Source organism: Anser brachyrhynchus (genome assembly GCF_964034855.1).
Source record: "Anser brachyrhynchus genome assembly, chromosome: Z".
Taxonomy (NCBI): domain Eukaryota; kingdom Metazoa; phylum Chordata; class Aves; order Anseriformes; family Anatidae; genus Anser; species Anser brachyrhynchus.
The window spans coordinates 69,944,551-69,961,688 of NC_137697.1; the positions used below are offsets into that span (position 1 = coordinate 69,944,551).

The 17,138-nt window shown below is 42.0% G+C and overlaps 1 protein-coding gene across 9 annotated transcripts in view; it reads right to left on the reverse strand.

Annotated features, from left to right (window-relative positions):
- Positions 1–17,138, reverse strand: part of PALM2AKAP2 (PALM2 and AKAP2 fusion) — a 257,742-nt gene that overhangs the window by 174,994 nt on the left and 65,610 nt on the right. The gene's annotated exons all lie outside the window — the stretch shown is intronic.

Below are 17,138 nucleotides of genomic sequence, written 5' to 3' on the forward strand. Positions count from 1 at the left end.
TTTTTCTGTTTGTTACATTCACCAGACTTCTTGCCCTGAAGTACTCCTTTGTGGGTACTCTGGAAATACGAAAATTGGAATGACTTGATTAACAGATGGCATCTTCTCTGATCTTAGTGAGATACCAGCTGCCATTGTGCATGACTAGAAGAAAAAAGAAGGTGGCTCCAAGCCATCACCCTAAATCTGCTGTTCATGTGAAGGCCTTCTTTATGATCCAGGTAGTGGCTCATCCTCATGGTTTCTGCAAGTTATGAATCCTAAAGTAAGAGATGTTTCCACCAACTGAGGCATCAGGAAAACCACACCCACCATGGCTTCTCACATGCTGCATTTGCCTGGAAAATGCAATGAAAACAGCAATCTCTGCATCGCATTTCCAGCTGTCTCCTACATCTCCATCGTTTAAAAACACCCAGACAGACTGCATTGTTCCCTATCACAAGGAGGATGCTGTTAGTAGCTATGACCAAAAGTAGTTACATAGTCTAAAATATGACACTGAACTTGCCAGCTGGAGATGTCATAATAGGGAAGAAGCTGCCCCAGATGTGGAACCAGTCTTCAGATAAATCCCTATGAGCTGGCAGTCTGAGTTTTAACCCTTCAGTTGTTACAGTCATCTAGGCATCAACTCCCAGGCTGAGGGGAGACCAGGGAACTGAAAATGAGGCAAAGCAGGCAGAAAGCTTAAGCTAAAAACCCAGATGGCAAGAAGGAAAATACTGGGGTGACATGAAACCCTACAATCCTGCATAGTGGGATCATGGGAATCCGTGAAGGATGGGAGGAAATGTTAAGTGATGGAAATTTTAAAGGAATATGTTAACTGCAATGAATATCCAGGGATGAACCAAAATGAGCTCTTATACCTGGTGAACACTCCTCTGTGTAATGCTTGTTGATATTCTGCACCCTGATTTCCACCAGGCTTTTATTTCAAATTTAGTCACATTTATAAGTAAAGAAAAAGACCAGTGTCATTCTGGGTAGCTTTTGGGAGAGGTCTTGACTCAGCTGATTTTATTTACTGACTCCTTGTGTCCATCTTGGTTAGTCCAAAACACTTTGATTAAGAAACATATTTTACATACGCCTAAGCCTGTCCCTTAGTCCTTCCGGCAGAAACGTGTGCTTGAAGCCTTCTCTTGATCCAGGCCAGGTGTAGCAGACCCATGCTGCTGCGACCCCTGCCTGTCAACAGGCAGCACAGGACGGCTGCAGGGTCTGCCACTTCTCCTCAGGGCTGGAGCAGCAGGGTATTTCAGCAAGCCTGGATGCTCTGTGCCTTGCTGTAGCCAGTTCCCATGCCACACTGACCGGTAGGTGACCCGTGTGTCCCACAGCCAAAAATAGATGAAATATACAGCCTCCTTCCTTCCAGCTTTGGCTGAGGGTGATGGGGAGATGAGATGCATCTCTGCGGTGCATCAGAGCCTGTCCAGGGATGCTTACTGATGGTGCAGACAGCTGCTCACTCGCTGGAGCTGGGATCCTGACACAGTTTCATGGAAAATGGGTTATGGAAGACCCAACATATTAGTTAACTGTTTGCATTTTAGATGCTGCGGTCAGGGGATCTTAGCAAAAACAAAATAAGAGAATGCAATGAGCTAGCAGCTGCTGATGTTACAATTACATTTATATTGGCAGGCAGATACAGGGTCGGGCTGCTGCTGGCCCTTTCCACAAGTCTTCAGAAGGGGCTGTAGTGAGAAAAGCCCTTTCTGCATGCAAGAAATGCTCTAGGATTTTGCTCTTCTGAACTTAAAATGGATAGCTGATGGGGGGTGAGGTGTTTAGGCACAACTGTATGGATAGCTGAAGACTAATGGGTTATGCCCCATCCCTGGAAGTGCTCAAGGCCAGGCTGGATGGGGCTTTGGGCAACCTGGTCTGGTGGAAGGTGTTCCTGCCTGTGGCAGGGGTTTGGACCAGGTGAGCATTAAAGTCCCTTCCAACCCAAACCATTCTGTGATTCTAAGACCAGTATGCAGAGATAAATAAAGGCCTCAAGGGGATAGCAGCCAATTGTACTCCTGGAAAAGGTGTCCAGGGACACCATGCTTTCTTACACTGCTTTGCCTCAAGCTTGACTGTGCAGGAGAGCTGTTCTGCACGCAGCTGAACAGAACCAGATTTTGGGGCAAGAGAGCACAGGGCACAAGTTGCTGCTGTGAAAATGTCAGATGAGAGCTTCTCCTCTAGAGGCAGAAAGCCTTGGGATGCACTAGGAGACCACTGTGCTATGGGAGCACAAAATCAGTCATACCAAAACTGTGTTTAGGGACCTGGAAGGCACCTTAGTGACAGGATGACTACAGGCACAAGGAGGAGGAATGGAGAGGGCATTTTCACATCTTCCACACTGCAAGGCACCACCACTACAAGGAGAGGGAACAGAGCTGTTCAGCAGTGCTCTGGCAGCATGCAGAGGGCTCTGCTGTCCTACAGGTGCCAGCACTGATCCTGCACAGCCCCTGTGTGTGCTGGTTCCCCTCCTGCATGGAGCAGGGATGCTCTGCATGGCACACCTGCAGCCCCAAGCAGGCCGGGCTCGAAGGAGGGGAACTGGTGATTTGCCTGTGACAAGGTAAGCTCCTAGCCATGCCATATAGGTTAGGGAACTAGCTTAGTGAATCCCCTGCTGCCCTGGGTGTTTAACATGCTGTATCAATAGCACAGACTGCAGAATGCTCATGGCGACACTCTACGAAATAGCTGAAAGCTGGGAGATATGAAATGAAGAGACACACCACACTACCTAAGGGAAGTACAATGCTCATAAGACCTATTTGTATGGTGCAACTACTAGGGCAGAAAATAGATCTGTTTAATTCTCCTTGCAGATACGTTGTGATAATAGCTCTTGAGCAATTATGCAGAGTTTGTATGTGGTATTAAACACCATTTTTTTTTCACTCTGGAGATGGCATTATATCTGCCTGATCATACATTATGTTCCTGTCTTTCTTCATATACATATATGCCATTTTGACAGTTCTAGGGTTAAAGGACACTAGAAAATGATGGCATATGGTTGGCAATTTCCCTAAGAAGTATTTTTCCTTTGGGAAACATTGACTTAATTAAAAGCAAAATGTTTATGGGAATTTATCCATTTCATCATAATCTGACAGGAGATTATTGCAATATTTTCCTTCTGTGATGCAAAAACATCTGCTTTTTACTTTATAATTTAAACTGTGAATAGATAAAAGTGTTAAGGTCACAATGTTCATAACAATTCAGTGTTATCAAAATTAATGTTTCTAGTATTACTAATTCCTGTTTCATAACATTATTGATAAGTTTATTGTTGTTCTATTTTTGAGACAAGGTGGAATTTCAAAATCTTGGATTTTCTCTAAAATGGAAATTTTAAGCTTTGACCCAATCAAGTCATCACTTTATGCTACAATTTCATTTATAATTTCAGCTTTTCATCATCCTGCCCTCTAGGGTCTGCAGAGTCTAAAATTTATGCCTTCTGTTCCTCCTCACAGATGTCTATTCCAACTATAATGACAAAGGATGAAAATCTGCAGTCTGTTTCTGGCTAATGAAACAATGTGAAATTATCTGGAGAACAAAACTGGAGCTCTGAATGTGAACCAGCAGATTTATTTATGCCTCCAAATAAGCATACTGAAATGAGTGACTCCAACATGGAAATATTTTGCCAGTTACCAAGAGGAGGGGAAATGGGAAGAAAATTCCATTACAAATTTAAGCAGTTATCTAAAGAGCTGGTAGGCTGGTAGTTCATCCAGTTCTGTGCTTGGCAGTGTCTGTTTCAAAGTATTTCATGGAAATGTACCAAAAAGTAAGGGTCGACTTGCCTACAGGAAAGTTCCTTCCTTACTTGCAATGCAAGAATCTGGCCTTGCCCCCTGCTGCAAAAGCCAACACATTTTCTCGTTTGTTTTTTTTTTTTTTTTTCCCTGAAAATCCTGGGAGTCCCTGCCTTGTATTTTGCATAACACTACATGTGGTTAATCAACAAGTGCAACAAGCTGTGTATTTATAATGTAAAAAATTAGGGTTCCGTTGCCCCCGCATTTAATTTCCTGGTTCCTATTCCACGGTCTGTTACTTGCTCCTGGTACAAAGCAGTTCCTTTTCTCACTTCACTGTTTTGTTTCTGTATATTTTCAATATTCCCCCTCTCTGGGAGAATTGCACAAGCACAGATAACACTGCAGCTCTCCCCTCACCTCAAGCATCCCTTCAAACCTCTGCCAATCCTATTCCCAAAGTTGCCCAGGAGCAGAGATTGCCCTGTGGCACTTGGCAGCCTCCTCTGTGGCTTCACTGTGCTTGCTCTAGGAAAAGAATGAATTATCTTAGTGTGCAGTCCTCTGGCACTTCAAACCAATTTCTGTAGTCTTTGGAATTTATTTACTTCATCTTTATAGATGTTTTTAAACTATATGCTGACATTATCATATCTTTGTTCAGATTCCTTTTCCCTAAATAGTTGTTGTGAAATCCTGTGATCACCAGCCAGGAGCAAGGTTTGCATGGGGACTGGACACAAGCACTCAGCTGCTGTCGCCTGGTAGAAAGGGTATGGAGAGTCCTCAACACCTGCTCCTGATGATGGCACCTCTGACCTCATGTCAGAGACCCAAAACAATGGAGACTCTATGGCCTCCCCAGTGCTTCACTGTCCCTGTTTTGGTTAGGTTTCTGTGATGAATTTACACAGAAACATTTAATCTCAGTAGTTGTTGTCCTTTCTGACATGAAGACAAAGAACACGCTTTTCCTTTCCTTTGCTACATCCTACAAAGTATGTAGGGACCTGCTCTCTTCGTTAGACTGGGTAGTCTCTCCTTGCAGACCATGTACTTCAACCACTTCCATTTTCTCCTCTTGATTTTCTGGCAGTGCATGTTGTACTTTCAGAACAGCACTCCAATTACAAGTTAATCCAGCTGAGGCTTTATTAATGATAAGCAGAGGAGGTTTCTTTTCTCTCTCATTACCTACATGCCGGAGTGTCTTTACAGCATAAAATCCTTGACTCACATCCAGCTTCTTATTCACCTTAATTCCCACATCCTTTGCAGAGAACTGGGCTAACAGCCACAGCCCAGCCTGTCTTTGCACAGTTGATTATGCCTAAAAGTAAAATTTTGTGCTTGTCTTTTATTGTGTTTTAAAACCACCTGAATTGTTACTGGCATGCTGTTCCTCACTGCATGCCACAAAGTTTGATGTTGTCTTCAAGTTTAATGAATATATCCTTGACTCATATACCTTCTCATCACCTAAGGTGTTAATGAGAAGATTAAATAGTTTCAGATCCAACAAAGATCCAATAAAACCTCTTCCTTCTGTTTTGAGTCAGTGGTTTCCTGCCAGCATTGTATCTGCCTTGCAGAAGTTTCATCCAAACCATATTTCTATTGCTTGATAGCAGAAGTATCAAAGTCTCCTTATTGTCAATATAATTGGCATCCTCAACCTACCCAAAGCCGTCAGGTCTGCTTGCTGCCTGTCAAGGAAACCTGTTTATCTAGACAGGCCTTATTTTGCTATGCTCAGATTGCTTATTATTCACGGTATGTCCTTCTGCATAGCAAATAGTTCTCTAAGGATTGAAGTTCAGTTGCCTGCTCTGGTATTCCTTCACTCCTCTCTTCCCTGCCCCTTTGCTAAAATTGAGTATGACATTTACTCTTCTGATGAGCAGCCCTTTAAAAGATCTCAAGGAGAAAAACTGGCTTCAGCCACACTCACATGATCAGAAAACCATTAATTTTGCTAAGTAGTCTCCAGCTTGTTTTTCCCAATTCTGCTCTAGATACATACCTTGTCTATCTGTACTTGCCACCTGATTGCTACAAACCTTTCCAGTGAAGACTGAAGCACAAAAAAAGGCACTCATTGCAATGTCATCTATTATCCTCCCTCTCTGTGGAGCAGGAAATCAACATTTTCCTTTGGTTTTTCTCTACCAGTAAAGCTGTCACAGAATCATTTCCTATTATATTTCAGGACACATTATGCCTCTGCCTTTTTGATCTTGTCCTCATATGCTTGTGCTACTCTATTCAAGTTATGCTTAGCAATCTGATCCATTTTCCATTTTCTGTGAACTCTCTTCTTTGCTTAAAGCCAATGAAAAACTAATAATTTAGTACAGCAAGTCTCCTACTGCACTTCTTACCTTCCCTCTAGGCTGGTTTGTGCTTTTGTGGTCTTTCACTCTAAATAACTCCTACAAAGCCCTCTATCCATCGAAGCTTTCAGTTATAAATTCTGTTGAGCTTCCTGAAATCTGCCTACCCCAAATTCATTCATTTTAGTGTGCTCTTGCCTTCAAAAGTCACAAACTTGGTAATTTCATGGCCGTCCTAGAGGCTGTCTGAACTTTTCATCTTCAAGTCTTGCCATGGTCTAACCACTCTGCTGCACTGTTCCTGAACTACCCCTTTCTTCACAGTTAGCTGAAGAGATGAATTCGCATTTCCAGAATTTGCTTCCCTGTGCAAGGTGAGGTTCAGATGAATATAACGTTATTATTATTATTATTATTATTATTATTATTATTAACTAGCAACGTTTTTAAATGATTTGCTGTTCTTATAAAGTGTTTCCTCTGCTGGGCTTGTCAGGGGATGTTACTGGTTAGATGAATTCAAGACTGACAAGTGAGTCTCAGAATCTTTTCCAGTATAATTATGGTATCTCAGAAGCTTTTGGTTAGGAGGAAATTAAAATGCAAAAGCTATTCTTTCCTCAGTCAAACCAAGGCTTCTTTTTAGATAAGCAAACAGTGAAGCTACAAGAATGCTAATCAATTTGGGACATGAAGAACAAAGAATTTCTCTCTCTCCTGAAAATCTACCCTCCCACTTAATTAAAAAATAGTCTCCTGTGGAGTATAATGAGGGAAAAAAGGGGAGTGGGGAGCAGAATTAGTAAGAGCTGGAGAAGTGTATGCCACAACGGAAGGTTTAATTTTGACATTTTCTGACTCCTTCTGGAGGTCTGGGGGTGGGCAGGGGTGTGCAGTGTGGACTCACCCCCCCAGCACTCCCTGTGCCAGGGGGGCAAGGTCACCCCTGCCAGTGCCCTGGGGAGAAGACGGTGAATGGGACGGGGGACGGGGGGGCACCACGCCGCTGACGGGTGGGAAGGGAGGGTTTCACTGTGGAGCAATGCCACATTCCTGGTCAGAGATAACAGGTGAAAGAGGAGCGCCTTGACCCCCGTACTGCTGATGGACCCAAACCTTACTAGAATCAGAGAGAAGTCTGCAAAAACACATCTGCTTCCCATAAGCCCCTTGAATTGCAGTGTTGAGGAGGCTATCAAACTGAAGAATAAAGTGATGAAATAAAACAGAAACTAGAGGCTTGGCAGGATGGGAAAGATGGAGATGAAGAGCAATTAAGAGAGAGAGCTGTGGGAGCAGTTAAAGACAGGACAGCTTTAATAACGGAAAGCTATAAATCCTTATGATATAAATCCTTATGATTCACCTTATCAACCAATCCACCCAACTGCAGCAAAAGGGAATGCCTTCCTCCTTCTTCCTTCCCTCTCACATCCTGGCTGACGGGGAGAGGGGAGTGAGAATGACTATTTTATTTCCTAATGAAGAACTGGTGCATGCTCCTGGGGCTGTGTTTCAGACATCTCACAAGCAGTACCCACTGAACGAATCAGCATCAGTGCAGATCAAAACAACAGAAAAGCTACTTAAGGAAAAAAAAAAAAGGGAAAAAAAAAAAAGGAAGGGAGCTGCTGGAGCACTTTTGGTGATTGTGAAAGTGATGCTTTGTCACTTCACCTTGGTTCTCCTTGGGAGGCTCTCTTGTCTGCATACACAGGTTTATCAGTTCTTTATTAAAGGTAAATTTTCATCCTACAAAAAATGGTCCTTGCTCTCCAGGAAAAAAAAAAAATAAAAAAAAATGAGAAAATGGAATTTTCAGCACTTTCATTATGCAAAACCTTTCAGCAGAGTCTCATGAAAAACATGACTCAGCATCCATGGGGCAAATGGACACATTACCATATTTTGTACAGTCTGGGCTATTTCTCAGCTAGCATTCCACCTACAGTAGATTTAAAAAAAAAACAACCAACCAAACAAAAAATCCACTATTATTTGTTTCAAATATGCTTTCCTGTGAAGGGAAAAAAATCCTTCAAAGAATTACATAGAATTGGATCATGCCCAAAATACATGCATTCAGATGAAAATTATCATTCCTTCTGAAACCTGTAGCCCTACAAATCATTTTCAGTATGCAGAACAGCAGTAACTTTTCACTAGTAAATCTGAAAACTGAAAATTTAGGTAAAGCCAACCTGTTCCATGGCCTGTTACACCATCTACCTACTAGCAGAAAAAGCTTCCCTTATGAAAAATATCAGATTCACCCAGCATATATTTGCATAAGGGTTAATTTGCCACAAATACCTAGGGGCAAAATTGGTTTTCTATTGGTTACTATATTCCCTGAGAATCTCTTTACAATATCCTTGTGCCCATTTGTAAATATTTTCACATAATTTAAAGCATTCTTGCATGAAATAGCTTAAGATCTCCACAGTATGTATAAATCCATTAATGATTATTCTTTTAAACAAAAGCATCTGTATTTAGAAGAAGTGCTAAAAAGCCCAACTATAACTCATTCTCAGCGTTGTTTATGTATATTCATTTAGGTTAGGTATATATCCAATATAATGGCAAGCAGTTCAGCCGGGGATTACTAATCACAATCCATCTCTTTCCTAATGCAACACAGCCTTTCACTGTTTGTTTCTTTTATTGCACTGGATCCTTTTCAGCTCAGCAGCACTAAAAGCAAAAACGAATGAAGAAAGCGTCACCTTTCAGAAATGCTGGGTCATTGCATTAGGTTTTTCAAATGTCTTCTGCTCTAGGAGATGAGGTGGCTCAGCAGGGATTGCTAGGATGGAAATGTATCAATGCATTCCTCATCTTATTAAAGATGCCAGTATGATCTTCACAGTCTGTACTGATGCAATAAGTGCTAAGACAAGCCATTTAATGAAGTTGTGAAATGAATAAATACCACAGCTCATAATCAGCTAAGACATTTCCAGGATAGATAGTTTTGCAGTCACCCCCTACAGACACTGCAAATGACAAAATAACTACTAGAAATAAGGAAGTAATATCAGACACAGAGCTTTGCTTCAGGCTTTTTGTTTCATATCCATTCCTGTATGAGGTTGTTGTTGATCTGGTAGTCTTCCAAAAGAAGAGCTGTACAATCTCATTTGCAATGAGGCAAGTCTAGAAGGCCAGTGAACTCAGGATTGAGTTGGGAAAACCCAAAAGCCTCCCATGTACCACGTAAAATAACCTGGTGGCCAAAGGAAGTCCAGTGGTGTTTGCTGGGGACTGCTCAAGTACCGGTGTCTGTACCTATGAGACACCTGTAGGACCCATCCTTTGGGTTAAAAGTCCTTATTTGCCCCATGACATATTTAAGCAGGTGATTTCGCTACCCAGGAACCACCGTGCACACTACTGTCCTCTGTTTGCATTTGAAGGAGAACGGGTGGCTATCTGCTCTCCTTTCTTCTCTGAAATGTTTAATTAATGAAATGACTGCCTCAAAATGCTGTGCAACAGCAGTCTTCAAAAACAAAAACAAAGACAAAAACAAAACACCTGCACTTCAGGCAAGAGATTTGCCTCATCCCTGGGGCACCATGAACCAAGGCATCAGGATGTGGCTCAGTTATATGCTTCTCTTTGCTTGCAGAGATCAAAGCATTCGACAACTATTATATTCCCAGCCCCAAGAGAGGGAGAAGGTGAGAAATGGGTAAAGGGAAGGAAAGAATGGGTAAAGGGAAGGAATTTCTCATTTGGAGTTTTATTCTGATGTTCCTTCTTTCTTGTATCCACTGCAATAATGATTTTTGGCTTTCAGGTTGTATTTCATGTCTGTCTCTTCTGCTGAGAAAATGGCAGTGATGAGAGAAAGCCCTGTTCTGTGCATGGGGAATTTAAGGCAGCTCTTTTTGGGTGGACATTGGTCTAGTTTGTAGTCTATTTTCTGTCCACACTCTGTGAGCTTTAACTATAAGGCATTTAATAAACTGATGATCTCACAGCAGCATCTCTGCATTAGTCCTGGGGTTTGGACTGCCTTAGGTGGTGTAATTTTGTCTGTATACCACACCTGCTAATTGACATTCTCTGGTTAGAAACAATATAGTACCACGATTAGGGAAAAAAAAAAAAAAAAAAAAGCTCATCAAGTAAAGCCAAACTCTCACACCCTGGTGTAAAGCAGACTTCCTATTACAGGAACGTGTTTAAATTGCATCCTTTCAGAAAATTTATACTATTTCCAGAGATCACTGGCCAGGACAAGTGGGGTGCTTTACCTAACACTTGATACTACACAACCATGCCTTTTCCTGACAGCCTCAACAGGAAACAGGGTGATTGTTCTGTGACACATGGTACAGCTTCAGGATGATTGATGCTTTGCATTTGTCAAGCCGACGTATGTGGCGAAGAGCAGAGAATTACATGGTTTTCTTGTCTGTAGGGTGGTGTCCTGAAATTGCTTGTCTGAAAGATGATATAAAAGAGTGTTGGACATTATTGCCTGCCTGAAAGACTACTTAATGTTACCCATAGCCTTAAAACTGGGTTTTCAGTGATCATGCATGTCATATAACAAGCTACAACTGACTTAGTGGGTACTCACAGACTTTGGCAGAAACGTGACAAAATATTTTTGATCATGCCTAAATTAAAGTGTAGTTATTGTGCACGAGGAAAACACAGCTGAGGATGGCCATGTTCTTGGCATGGTAGCACCTTGCAGTCATCTCACAGTGACCCACTCGTAGACACCACATCTCTCTCCTCAGAGTGATCCCAATCAGATAATAAAGGGTCAAAGGTGTGGGAGTTCCTGTTCTTTGTTTTGGAACACAAACATGGCACAGGTGGAGTGGATGGTCCATCGTTTTCTCCTGATATGACCTTTCCCAAAGTCATAAAGCTATTTTGATGGTTTTATTTTATTCTAATTTAATTTAATTCAATTTTACTTTATTTTATATATTTATGTTTGTCTTAGCAGGAAATCCTGCAGCAACAAAGCTAAAATGTCAGTGTAACAGATATGAACCATCTTCCCTGAGTCAGCAATGGTATCTTAAGCTCCTGGGTGTAACCTCTGAAGAATGGGCTTGGTTGTCCTCTTAGCACCACCCCAATGGCTAGCCCCACACAAGCCATTTGGAATGGCATTTTGAGGTGACCCGGGTTCTCTGGTTTCCTGATTTGAAAGGCTGCAAGTCTTAGTTAAAAATTGCTTTTTCTTGTCACTTATTTGACTAGCATGCTATATGCTCTACACACACACACTCAAATCCTACCTATCACCAGTAACCCAGGTTTACTGCGAATATCTGTTATTTTGTAGCAGTTTAGACTCTGTAGAAAAATTCCTTTTCCCAAATGGACATCCCATGGAGGAAACACCCTTTAAATAACTCAGCTGTAACTCCATCAGTTACACTGTCTTCTCTGGGCTACCATCACAGATGACAGGGTTTGTGCTGGAGTTGCCTTGTTTCTCCAGTATCTGTTTGCAGAGAACGTTTTTTTCTTCCTGTATCAGAGAGCTACGTTAAGACCTGATTCCACCAGTTGGTTATAGACTTGACTTCTTGTCTGCAGGGGTTCACTCAAACTAAGAAGACCTACACTGTAGTCAATTCCTTTGGTACCCACTTCCTTTTCTAGGGATTGCATGCCCCACTGGCTTACGCTATCAGGTCTTCCCAGAAAAAACATCTCCTACTATGTGCTGTGCCTGGTGGAGTGATGGACAGATCTGTGCTGGACCTGTTTCCAGTGTGAGGTAGGATTCCTGGACCACTGCATAGACTGAGCAAGAGCAGGAGCAAAAGAAGACACAAGGGAGTGCAGGAGCAAATGAAGCCACAAAAATCAATGTTTCATTTGTTTGCACCAAAAACCATGAAATGCCGTTGCCATTGTCGGTGATCCTGTCCAAAAGCACTGTGGATTTAGTATGCTTCAGATTTTTCTCCTTCACAAAAATGACTAAAAGAAGCTCTTTCAGACATAAACAAAGCAAGCCCGGTTATTAACGGATAGGCATAAAAAAATAAAAATAAAAATGCCGGCACTTTAAAGAGATGAACGAATCATTTGGGAACTGGACTTTGACAGCTGAATTAAAAAATAAAGCACCCCCAGGAATTATCAACAAAAGCTACCCACTTAATTATGCAGCTGTGTCACTCCACAGGCCTGAGGCACCTCAAACCAACCCTTCAGCACCAGCAGCAGCAGGATCGCAGCACAGATGGATGTGCTGTACCCACCTAGAGCCTGCACAGCTTGAGCCCTGATGAGTCAGGCTGCAGCAACCAAGACTCCAGCAGAGGTTAGGCAGATGTGTGTGTACAGAAGGTCATATAATGGCTGGGAAGACCATGCTACAGCTTGTGCCTGTCCTACACGAGGTACCTGCCACAACCAGGGGGATGAAGCCAGCCTTCTGGTTTGGATGTAATCATGCTGAAGCATCAAATTCTGCACTGCTTTCAGCACTATGCAATGTCATGGTGAGATACCTGAGCTAGCTTAGACACCACCAGCAGCCATAAGGGCAGGTGGTCATCTAAGTGAGTACTTACAGAGCTGCTCCAGTCTGAGCTCCATCGTGCTGCAGCTGCAATGCAATCAGCACCCAGGTTTAGATCTACCTGGGGGATTTTGTAATTCATCTGCAGCAGAGCCTGCATGCAGCAGATGCTGCTGAACATTTTAACCCTGCATAACTGTGTCATTTCTATATTAGAGAATTAAAGCAGGAGTTTCACCTGATAATTTTTACACACCACCCAAATACTACATTAATTTTCTGCTTTCAGGTCATGCTTCTTTGAGACCTAGGAATGGTGTGACCATCAGGAGCCAGACCTACTGTCAGCAGCACATGTCCGGTCACAGTGTGATTCATTCTGTTCAGATAAAGGCTGCTCTGTCATGCTTTCTCTAGCAGTACCGTCCGCTTGTGTTAATAAGCACCTATTTCTTGTCTTGTCACTGTCAAACAAGAGAGGAACCTGAAGAATTCTGAAGAACGAAAGTTCATTTCAGATATCCAAATGACACTAGTGACTATTTTTAAACACTTCTGATTTCAATATGTTTTCCAGTAGAGAGGTGGTTATACAGGGTTACAATAACCTCTGCCTGTAGAGCTCATTCCTTTAAAGGGTCTGTACTCTTTGCTGGTAAAAAATAAATCCACAAAGGGAAGCTTTTCTCATGCAGTTGGGTCAGTACAAATGTTTTAGTACAGAGTAGGCATAACTTAGCTATCTTTAATATGAAGGACTGAATACTTTTTGCTGGGCCTGTGACAAAGGGAACATGGTGCCATTCTACCAGGACTTCTAGATCACTACAATCTACAGTATATTTCACCGTCCTTTGAAATTTCTGTCTCACCACCTATACAGTTATTCAGACTCAGCTTCATCTTTTTCAGTGTATTTTTTTCCTTAGAATGTGTTTTATTTTTTTAGCTTACCAATCTTTTCAGGACTTTGTTACCATACTGAGGCGAGTCTCTCTTGATGCAGACTGACAGCTATAGAGGAGGTAGAGCAGATAGCTCAAGCCCAGGCAGTCTCATGTCAATGACACCTGGGTTATGTCAAACCCTTTTCCACTGATTCTTCTACATGCATAGTATCCAGCTAGGATCATTTCAGTATACTTTGCTTCCACTGTCTCATAGCTATGACTCCTTTTGTATCAGATGGTCTTCATCAGCTGAAGGACTTGTAAGGAGAAACATGGACATTGTCCAAATCTGACTCCAATGTCTTTTAAATTGGCTTTCACCTCCCACTCCAAATTTTCTTTTAGACTATTAATGTCATTTTAAGGTCATAAGCTACTCCAGTTGCTTGACCTTGACAACCTAAGATTACAACATTTAATTTGATCTAATTGCAGCTCAGAGTGCCAATTACAAAGGAATCAGTTGTAAAGCTCAGCTTTATCTGGCCTTGAACACATTTTTTATGTTGCTATTTTTTTCAAAATACTTTTTTTTTTTTTTTCCTACTGTTTGGCAGTACACCTGACAGCCTTGTCAAGTTCTTTCCTGCCTATGGCAACAATAACAGGTCTCAGTAGATGCCATACAAGTCTGACTTTGACATTGTTTTTATCCATGTACATTTGCTTTTTAATTCCTCACACTTTCTTCACTTATTATTTCATCTCTCTCTCTCAAGCACTTCATTTGTTTAATTGGCTTTCTGCACATTTGTCATACCAAATCACTTTTCTAGTTTGAGTTCTTGTAGCAATCTGGTGCATGGACGTGATTCCCAAGTGCCTTACAGTGCAGAGGCATGTATCACTTCACCCTACAAAGCTCATACATGTACATGGCTCTGAGCATGCTTCACATTTGTAACGTGCTGATCTGAGTGTCCTTCATAGTCAGTCTGACTGTATCGCTTGTGCATTAAATTCTTGGACAGCTACAAGAATTTTTCTGACATGCACTTTTCTATAGTGAGAAGGTGACACACGTGCCAGCAGACTATTGTCCACTGCTGAATGTGGCTGAAAAACCCTCCTTGGGGCTTTTCCTTTTTCTTCAATTGCAACTTTTCAATAAAATCGGCAACAGCTGTCCCTTTCTTATCAGTCGGGACTCCTGATTGCACATCCAGTCTTTGTCTTCTCCCGACCACCAGCTGGGATTTGCATTATTTTTTTCCTGAGAATTCACATACTGCAGTGGTTTAAAAAAACAACACTGGGAAGGTGACGTGCTCTTCAAACTGCGGATTTTAAAAACGAGAGGCTAAGACTTGCAATGCCCACTGGGTGGCTCCAGACACTGAACCTTGCTCCTCCTGTAGCTACTTCTGCCTACACAGAGGTACCCCGGGTCTCTGGAAATGCATGGAAGTGCTGACTGTTAGCATGGATTACGGGGCAGGGCCTGGGCAATACAACACGTAATGAACCGGATAGATAAATTATTAATGGTTATTGATGACTGTTTGCATCACAGCAGTGCCCAGTGGCACTGTGGAGGATACCTGTGCAGGAAGGAGCATTACGGCCTCAATACCACCCATTGCATTTGAAGCACTTAACTGAGACACCCATCCTCAAGGGAAGTAGATGGACTTACACAGGCTTTGCAGGTGATGCTCTTTCCTCACCGAGAGCATGGGGAGACAATGCTCTAAATGGAGGTTCTTATTTAAACTCCTGCAGTTATACAGGATGAGTCTGTACCTTTGGGAGAAGGGAATTAATAAGGAGCAAAGTCACAGTTGTGTTTTCCTTAGCTCTGTGTGCATGTGTACGTCGTATGTCCTGGTCTTGTCATACACAGCACCTAAATTTAGGCTTGGCAGAGCAGGGTAATGGCCTCTCATTAAAGCTGAACACAGACTAAATACTCACTGTGAAACACCAACACAAAAAACTCAGTTGGGTCTGTTACCTAGCTCTGTGCCTTCTCTTTGTAAACAACACTGCAGGTTTCTCATCTGTTTCAAAATTGTTCAAGTGTATGTCACCCACTTGTGAACATGTCTTTCTGATATAGAATTTCCTTGATTATTTATTTATTTATTTATTTATTTATTTATTTATTTATTTTTATTTTCCAGCCACCAAATGCCACATAGACGTCCAACTAACTGTCTGGAAGGAACTGTAGAGCTAGGCCCTGCACACAAGCCAACCAATCCAGGATTCCAGCCAAGCCATGTCCAGGAATGATAAGCCTAACTCTAACAAGGAAAGGAATGTAAACTGGTCCTTTCTGTTTTACTCAATGAAACAATCTAATTTGGCCTGTGATAAAGATTTAATTCAGATGTAATGAAGCCAACAATTTCTACTCTTTATGCTATCCCACAATTTACTGCTTCAGGAAACCCCTGTCAGTTGCTACTAGGCTTAAAAGAAGTGAGAAAATCTTAGATGGCTCTGCACACAGAAGGGATGTGGTGATCCAGTATGTATGGTAAATAGATGAAGAGATTTTCCCATCTTGCAAACAGCATCGCACAGAGTCATGTAAATCTTTTAGCTTTGAAATATTAAAACTGAGGAGTGCCTGAAGTTTTGTACTACTGGTGGATCTCATCTAGTATGGCAACAGAAACCTGGACTTGGGCAATCTGTAGCTTCCACATTACTGCATGACTGTAATGACCAAAATTGCTCTTTTCTTGATGGATCTGGTCAAAAGATTAGGGACACAAGGGAAAAGCACGGAGCTGTGACAGGAGAGGGTCAGGCTGGGTGTTAGGAAAAGGTTCTTTACTGAGAGGGTGGTTGGGCACTGGGACAGTGGTCATGGCACCAAGCCTGCCAGAGTTCAAGAAGTGTTTGGATAGTGCTGTCAGTCATAGGGTCAGGTTTTTGGGTGGTCCTGTGTGGAGCCAGGAGTTGGACTCGAGGATCCATGTGGGTCCAACTTGGGGATACTCAATGATGTTATGATTCTAAGAGATTGTAACTGCCCTTTCACCAGGGGCTGTAGCATGTGCTCTACTGTATTAAGGTTTCAATACATATGGAAATTGATGCTAATTTACAGTGTGTTAGTTTCCCTGAAAAAGTTGTCCTCAAAAACTTCTTCTGTCCAGAGCAGATTTTAAACCTAAGTGTGTCTTCCTTCTTGAGGAACATGTCTCCTAATCTATAGCATACTGACACGGATGAAGTGTCAGAGACACTTGTAGAAATTCCTTGTATGTACTGGTTATTGGTGGAGGTCTGAAATTTCCTATACATTTTTTTTTTCCTGCCAGATTAGTCAGATGGGTGTCTTTATGCAGGTCCATATGTGGTAGACATATCAGAGGACAGCAGACATAGCTGGAGTGGAGGGAGTCTGTTCTCATAGTGAACAGTCAATCCTTTAGTCTTTTTTATGAGATACATAGGCATCTCTAAATAATTACAGACTAACAATGCTTAGGGAGTAGTAGAAGATCCTTAAATTTGTATTCAGATCACCATCACTTAAGCAACTCTGCTCTTTTAAGTATGGGTCGAGTTTCAGAACGAAGGCAATTAG